The sequence below is a fragment of the Rhincodon typus genome, chromosome 37 (assembly GCF_021869965.1).
Source record: "Rhincodon typus isolate 14 chromosome 37, sRhiTyp1.1, whole genome shotgun sequence".
NCBI lineage: Eukaryota > Metazoa > Chordata > Chondrichthyes > Orectolobiformes > Rhincodontidae > Rhincodon > Rhincodon typus.
This window is the reverse complement of record NC_063368.1, coordinates 7142464-7151465: the sequence shown is the minus strand read 5'-3', so window position 1 is coordinate 7151465 and position 9002 is coordinate 7142464. Positions and strand designations below refer to the sequence as shown.

The 9002-nt window shown below is 45.9% G+C and overlaps 1 non-coding gene across 1 annotated transcript; it reads right to left on the bottom strand.

Moving 5' to 3' along the window:
* Positions 1-2101: 2101 nt before the first annotated feature.
* Positions 2102-2188, bottom strand: trnastop-uca. The gene has a single exon. It is a non-coding gene; the product is annotated as a tRNA-Sec (tRNA).
* Positions 2189-9002: the final 6814 nt, after the last annotated feature.

The following is a 9002-nucleotide window of genomic DNA, read 5'->3' as shown; positions in this document are numbered from 1 at the left end:
CTGTGCCCTAGACCACTAGGAATCGACCAGGCATTTAATAGCTAGGCAGAGAGTCTAATATAAAACACAGGAAAGATCATCACATTAAAATCAGGGTTAGTAGAGAGTCAGTGTGAACCAACCAGCTCTCAATATTGCATTCAGACTCATATTCCATATTACCAATACTATCCATTTATCACGAGAATTGGTATTAAATAAAGCTCTGCTAATCTTCAAAATGATTATGGATTGAAAATGCAAATGATGATCAATAGCTGACATTTCTGCCACCACTTCCAGAGGGATGCCACCTCCAGTCACATATTCCACCTCCTTCCTCGTCAGCATTCTGCAAGGACAACTTCTTCTGAGATACCTTGGTCCACTCCATCACTCCCAACACTCACACTCACCCACTGCTCCCCGGCACCTTCCCCCGTGACCACAGAAGGTGCTACACCTGCCTATTCACTTCCTCCCTCCTCACCATCCAAGGTCCCAAACACCTTCCAGGTGAAGCAGTCTTTTGTATTCGCTGCTCACAATGTCGTCTCCTCTACTCCGGGGAAATGAAGCACAGACTGGGTGACCACTTCACAAAACATCTATGTTTAGTTCGCAAAAAGAGCTGAGCTTCCGCTTGCCTGCCAATTCAACACACCACCATGCTCCCTGGACAACATCTCTGTCTCAGACTTGCTGCAGTGCTTCAGAAAAGCTCAGTGCCATCTGGGAGAACAGCACCTTATTTTCAACTTGGAACGCTACAGCCTTCTGGATTTCTTATTGAGTTCAACAATTTTAGGACTTGAGCCACTTTCCCCGTGCTTCCCATGAACCCCCACAGACCAGGTCTTCACCTCACAGGGACTGCTACCTCAAACAACTCACTGTCAGTTGTGATTAGTCCCCATGAGCAGCCAATGATTCTCTTCGGCTGGTATTTATCCACTTCTTTGTCTGTCCAACTGTTTCCCTCTCTCTTTGGGCTCCATCTCCACCTAACAATAGCTCCACACCCCCACGTTCCCAATTGTATCTTGAAGGTGAAAACCATCCTTTGCCTCGCTACCATCACTATTGAACAAGGGTGAATGGACCTGAATCGGTAACTCTGTTTTCTCTTCACAGATGCTGCCAGGAGAATGGTTAAACCATGACCAGATTGAATAGAGCAGATGGGGAGAAGATCTTCCCACTTGCAAAATGTACAAGAACTTGATGTCATAGATGGGGATAGGTGATGGAAGAGAAAACATTTTCACTGAGCGAGCAGCGAGGATTTGAAATGATCAGCCTGGGAGACAGGTTCAATTGAGTCTTTCAAAGGAATATTGGATGACTATCTGGATAGAAATAATGAGCATGGTTATGGGGGGGAGGGGTTGGGAAGGCAGGAGAATGGCACTAGGGAATGATGCTTGTTTGTAGGGCCTGTGCAGGCAAGATGGCCTCCTGGCAAACCATAAGAATTTTGTGATTCTGTGACGAAGATGGAGAAGGGTGATCAATTTGTCTCTGGTGACCCAGAGTGAAATGGGATTAGCCCGATTGGGTGAACATGGCTACTGATATAGTTGGCCCAAACAGAGGGCAGCACTACCAGGAGTGCTGAGGCAGGCCAGAAACTATGTAATTGTGTAAATTCTGAGGCCTGCATTCGAAGGTAAGACGTTCAAGGCTGAAATGATAAAATCCACTGAACTAGGAGGGGATATGCCTTGCTGTTAATCGTTTTCCTATAATGTAACATTTTTCACTGCGGGCTTCTGTTTACGAACTCAGGAATTCAGCCCTGATGATCTCCTGGACTGCCAAAGAGAGGTGTACTCCATCGCGATGGCAGCACTAGTGATGAAGTGGGGGAGGAGCAATGTAACACAAGAGAAACTGAGGGCCTACTTGGTGGTAGTGACAAGCTGGGCAGGAATGGAACAATATCATGGGAGATCATGCCTCCTTTTAAATTCAAACACATCCTCCTGTTCCTATCCCCACCTCAGGAAAAGCCACCCAAGTCTGAGAGGCAGCAAATTTCCTCCCTGCTTGCACTGTAATAGGAGCTAGCCTATAAACATCAGGCACAAGCTAAACATAGGCATGATCTATATTCACACTGCACCTGGAAGGTGGAATTGAACCACTCTGTTGCTAGACAGCTATAGGCTTGAAGCCTGCACCCGAGACCACTAGGAATCACCCAGGCAGTAAGATATAGAGCCGAGAGTCTATTATAAAACACAGGAAAGATCATCACATTATAATCAAGGTTAGTAGACAGTCAGCGTGAACCAACCAGTTCTCAATATTACATTCGGATTCATACTCCATATTACCAATACTATCCATTTATTATGAGAACTGGTATTAAATAAAGTTGTATTTATCTTCAAAATGATTGAAAATGCAAACGAGGATCATTAGCTGACATTTTTGCCACCATTTCCAGAGGGATGCCACCACAGGACACATATTCCACCTCCTCCCTTGTCTGTCTTCCGCAAGGACCACTCCCTCTCAGATACCTTGGTCCACTCCATCACTCCCAACACTCTCCACCCACTCACAGCTCCACGGCATCTTCCCCTGTGACCACAGAAGGTGCTACACCTGCCTGTTTACTTCCTCCCTCCTCACCATCTAAGTTCCCAAACACCTTCCAGGTGAAGCAGTCTACTGTATTCGCTGCTCACAATGTTGTCTCCTCTACTCCGGAAAATGAAGCACAGACTGGGTGACCACTTCGCGAATCGGTAACTCTGTTTTCTCTCCACAGATGCTGCCAGGAGAATGGTTAAACCATGACCAGATTGAATAGAGCAGATAGGGAGAAGATCTTCCCACTTGTAAAATGTACAAGAACTATTTGTCATAGATGGGGATAGGTGATGGAAGAGAAAACATTTCACTGAGCGAGCAGTGAGGATTTGAAATGATCAGCCTGGGAGTATAGTGGAGACAGGTTCAATTGAGTCTTTCAAGGGAATATTTTTAGTTCGCAAAAAGGCACTGAGCTTCTGCTTGCCTGCCACTTCAACACACTATCATGCTCCCTGGCCAACATCTCTGTCTCAGGCTTGCTGCAGTGCTTCAGTGAAGCTCAGCGCAAGGTGGAAGAACAGCGCCTTACTTTCCACTTGGGAAGACTCTTTTTGTTGAGTTCAATAATTTTAGGACTTGAGCCCCTTTCCCCATGCTTTCCCCACGCCTGCAAAGACCAGGTTTTCACCTCACAAGGGCTGCTACTTCAAATGTCTCATTGTCAGCTATAAATAGTCCCCATTAGCAGTCAATGATTCTCCTCAGCTGGTCTTTATCCTCTCCTTTGTCTGTCCAACTGTGTTTTCTGTCTTTCGGCTGCATCAATAGCTCCACACCCCCATCCCCTCTAAACTCTATCTTGAAGGTGAAAATCATCCTTTTCCTAGCTACCATCAGTAATGAAGAAGGTTCACTGGACCCAAATCGTTAACTCTAATTCCTCAGAGGCCGAACAGAAGCTGTGAATCTGGGTCAATTCGGAGGCCTGCCCTCGAAGGACTGAAACGATCAGATCCATTGAACTCGGATGGGCTGTGCCTTGCAGTTGTTCATTTTGGCTGGAATGTAACATTTTTCTCTGTGGATCCCTGTTAATGACCTCGGGAATTTAGACCTGATGGTCTCCTGTCCTGCCAAAGTTGGGTCAACTCATTGCAATGGCTGCCACTAGCATTGAGGTGGGGGGGGACCAGCCTAGCACAAGTGAGCCAGACCTACTCTTGCTGAGGGCCTCCTTGGTGAGTACAGTCAATCTGGAACAATATTGCAATGTCACAGTAAACAATGCCACCTTGTATTTTTAAGACTCCCCCTTCCTGTTCCTCTTCCCACCTCAGGAACATTAAACCAAGTCTGTTCACTACCAAATTTCATCCTTGCTTTGTGTGTAGAGAAGTGGTTCTGATGTTCGTGCCTAATTGACCTTCAGTATAATCTTAACAGAAGGCCCATTAAACCTTCAGTCAAGTAACAAGACTGAACCAACCTTTAAACATCTGACTCTTGCTAAACACAGCCACTAACCCCTATTCACACTCTACCTAGAAGGTGAAATTGAGCCACTCTGTCACTAGGCAAGGGATTTCAAGACTCGGGGGCATTTCTTAAGGTGAGAGGAGAAAGATTTAAAAAGCAGCAACTTTTTTACACAGAGAGTGGTTCATGTGTGGAATGAACTTCCACAGGAAGTGGTGGATGCAGGTACAGGTACAACGTTTAAAAGACATTTGGATAAGTACATGAATCAGAAAGTTTTGGAGGGATGCGAGCCAAGCTCAGGCAGGTGGGACTAGTTTATTTTGGGATTATGATCGACATGGACTAGTTGGACCAAGCGGATGCTCGGAGATCGCTTTGTAGAGCACCTGCGCTCAGTTCACGACAAACGACAACACCTTCCAGTCGCAAACCACTTCAACTCCCCCTCCCACTCCCTAGACAACATGTTCATCCTGGGCCCCCTCCAGTGTCACAACGACGCTGCCCAGAAACTGGAGGAGCAGCACCTCATATTCCGCCTCGGGAGCCTACAGCCCAATGGTCTCAATATGGACTTTACTATTTTCAAAATCTCCCCAGCCCCGGCCTCATCCCATGACCAGCCCTCCCTCTCACCCTGCCTCCTTGGTCTGTCTGTCTTCGCTCCTACCCATCTCCCTTGACCCGACACAACCTGTCCATCTTCTCTCCCACCTATCCACTGCTCCCACCTCACTGACCAATCCCCACCACTGCCTACCTGCACTCACCTATCACCATCCCACCTACCTTCCCCAGCCCCACCCCTCCTCTATCTATTTATTTCAGATCTCCCTTCCCCATCCCCCATTTTTGAAAAAGGGTCCCGACCCGAAATGTCAGCTTCCCTGCTCCTCTGATGCTGCCTGGCCTGCTGTGTTCCTCCAGCTCCAGTGTTATCTCTGACTCCAGCATCAGCAGTTCTTATTATCTCCCGGTTGCACCGAAGGGTCTGTTTCCAGGCTGGATGGCTCTAAAACTAAAAAAAAACCGTAAAACTATAGATTTGAAGCTTGCGCCCTAGACCATTGAGGAATCATCTAATTGTAGGGAGGAATGAGAGAGTCTTATATAAAACAGGGGAAAGTGCAACTCATTATGTTCAGAGGAAGGGTCACCGGACCAGAATGTTAGTGTTTTCCTTCACAGATGCTGCCAGACCTGCTGAGCTTTTCCAGCAACTTCTGTTTTTGTTCCTGATTTACAGCATCCACAATTCTTTCGTTTTTCATTATGTTCAGGGTTAGTTGATAGTCAGTGTGAACCAACCAGTTCTCAATATTATATGCAGATTCATATTCCGCATTATAATATTTTTCCATTTATGTTGAGAACTGGTATTTAATAAAACTGTGTTTATTTTCACACTTGATGGAAATGAGGATCATTAGTCGACATATCTCCCACTTCCAGTGGAATGCAACCATTAGACATACGTTCCCTCCTGTCCTTTGTCAGCCTTCCACAGGGGCCTTCCCTCCAGACACACTGATTCACTTCTTCTTCGCTCCCAACACCCGCACTGCACCCACAGCCACACGGCACCTTACCCTGCAACCACAGAAGGTGCTATATTAACCCTGGCCAACATCTCTGTATCTGGCTTGCTGCAGTGTTCCAGCGAAGTGCAACACAAGCTGGAAGAACAACACCTCATTTTCTGCTTGGGGACCCTGCAGCACTCTGGACTCAGTATCGAGTTCAATAATTTTAGGGCCTAAACTGTCCCATGTCCTAGCCCCCTACCCCACACACCAGGCTTTACTATCATTGTCTGCCATTACACACTACCTATGGTTAGTTGCTAACAGTCACTATTAACAACTATTCACCTTCAGGGCCGGATTGTTATCAACTCCTTTGTCTATCCAACTGCTCTTTTCCCTGTCTCCGGGTTCTATCCTATCATTAACTCCCCCTCCCTATTTTCTGCATATGAACCGACATTTTTCCAGCTACCATCAGTTCTGAGGAAGTGTCACCGGACCCGAAACGTTAACTCTGATTTTTTCTTCACAGATGGTGTCAGATCTGCTGTGCTTTTCCAGCAACTTCTGTTTTTGTTCCTACATTCTCCTTCCTCACCACCCAAGGTCCCAAACATACCTTTCAGGTGAAGCAGCTCTTTACCTGCATTTCACACAATTTAGTCTACAGTATTCACTGCTCACAATGTGGTCTCCTCTACACTGGGAAAACAGAGCATAGACTGGGTGACCGCTTCACAGAACACCTACGTTCTGTCTGCAAAATAGACCCTGTGCTTCCAGTGGCCGGCCACTTCAACACACCACTTTGTTCCCTGGCTAACACCTCTGTTTCAGGCTTGCTGCGAAACTCCAGCGAAGCTCAGCGCAAGCTGGAAGAACAGCACCTCATTTTCCACTTGGGAATGCTGCAGCCTTCCGGACTTCATATTGAGTTCACCAATGTTCGGGCCTGAGCCCATGCTTTCCACCATCCCCACACACCAGGTCTTGGCATCACATGCGCTGCTATCACACCAATTGGCAGTCACTAATTGCCTCCATTAGCAACTATTCATTCTCATAGGCTGGTCTTTATTCACTCCTTTGTCTATCCAACTGTTTTTATCTCTCTTTGGGCTCCATCCCCACCTCTCATTTACTCCTCCTGCCTCACCCCATTCTATCTTCTACATAAAAATCATCATTTACCTAGCTACCATCAGTTCTGAAGAAGGATCACTGGGTCCAAAATGTTAACTCTGATTTCTCTCTACAGATCCTGCCAGGATTGGAAGGGGAAAGGGTAAAGCATGAGCAGGATGAATAGAATAGATAGAGAGAAGCTCTTTCCACTCATAAAATGTACAAGAATAAGAGGTAGTAGACGGTGATTGGTGATGGAAGAGAAAACATTTTCACCGAGCGAGTACTTAGGGTAAGAAGTGAACTGCCTGGGAGTGTCGTGGAGACAGATTCAGTTGAGGCATTCAGGAGAACATTGGATGACTATATGGATAGAAATAGTGAGCAAGGCTAAGGGGGTGAAAAGGTATGAGAGTGGCACTAGGGAATAATGCTTGTTTGATGGGCCAGTGCATGCAAGATGGCCTCCTGTCACACCATAACAACTCTGTGGTTGTGTGACAGAGAGATGGACAAAGGTGATCAGTTTGCCTTTGGTGACCCTGAGTGAAATGGGATAAAGTAGATGGAGTGGGTGTGGCTACTGATAAAGTTGACTCAGTCAGAGGGCAGCACCACTGGGAGTGCTAAGGCAGGCCAGAAACTATGGAATTGAGTCAATTTCAGAGGCCTTCACTCGAAGGGAAAATGCTCAGGACTGAAACAATAAGGTCCATTGAACTAGGAGAGGATTTGCCTTGCTGTTGATCATTTCGTCTGGAATGTAACATTTTTCACTGCAGATCCCTGTTTATGACCCAGGGAATTCAAACCTGATGATCTCCTGGCCTGCCAAAGAGAGGTCAACGCCATTGCGATGACAGCACTAGTGATGAGATGGAGGAGGAGCAGCTGAACATAAGACAACCAACCTATTTTTGTTCACGGCCTCATTGGGGATACAATCAGTCGGGGCAGGAATGATGCAATGTCACAGGAAATGATGCCACACATTATTTTCAAACTCCCCAACCTGTTTTTCTCCCCACTTCAGGAATGTTAAACCAAGTTTGGGCACTACCACTTCTGATCCTTGCTTTGCTAAAGAAGTGGTTCCAATGTTTGTACCTGATAAACCTGCGTATCATCATAATGGCATGCCTCTTTAAATCCTCTGTCAAGTAAGAAACCTGAGCCAGCTATTAAACAGCTGACACAAGGTAAAGCACAACCCCAAGCCCCACTCTGCTGATAGACAACTATAGGTTCATGGCACAAACCCTAGACCACTAGGAATCATCCAGGCATTAAATAAGGAAGGACCGAGCTTTATATAAAACAGGGGAAAGTGCAACATATTATATTCAGGGTTAGCAGATAGTCAGTGTGAACCAACCAAGTTCACAATATTATATTCAGCTTCACTTTCCATATTACTGATATTTTCCATTTCTGTTGAGAATTGGTGCAAATAAAGCTGTGTTTATCTTCAAAATGTTTACGGATTAATAATGTAAATTAGATTGCATGCCATTAAACTTCTTGTGGCTTTCGTTGATTGGTTTAGGATGCAGCTGTTGGAGAGACGAAGTACCCTCGAGGTTATAGAAATCCTCATTCGGACTCAAGTTCCCGGGATTCACTGCTCAGTGGCAGCTGAAGTAATGACACAAACTGTCGGATAATCCCATATTTCCAAATGGATGGAAGTATCACCCTCCACCAATCTGAGTGCGATCCTGTCACAAACATTCACTTCCTGATCACATTGACAAGAAATTTTTTCCTCAGTCACGGGAGTGTGTGTGAATTTTGATACTTCTGACAGAAACCAGCCTTTCTACCTCGATGCTATAAGATTCTTGTCTCCTTTTGGGTGTTGGGCTTGTACGATCACAGTGGGGAATGTCTCAGCCATGTCACCCAGATAGCAGTGAGTAGTAAGTGAGGTATTGTTCACCTTCTGCTAGTGAGAGACTCTAGTGGTGACCTCCTTTTTTACTTTGGTTTCCTCCTGACAGTGAGTTCCAGGAGACTTGGAGTCCCTCCAATTCTCTGTGTCATTTTCTCTTGAGAAAACACTGGGGAGTCAAGACACTTAGAGCCTTTAAATGAGGCGGTGCTGGTATGGGGCCAATTAAAACAGGGTCTGCAGGTGTAATTTGGTACCCATTTTAAAGATGTTGATTCTCTTTTTTATTTTATCATGTCCCAATTCCACAGTTGGAAAGAAACTATCCAGGGAATTGAGGACGTGAGTGTGGAGAAGGAGGAGAAAGGGTGAAAACAGACCACAGGGAGGTGGAGAGAAGGCTGGATGGGAGAGGGAGGAAAGAGGAGCAAAGGATTTAAACAGAAGTTGCTGGAAAA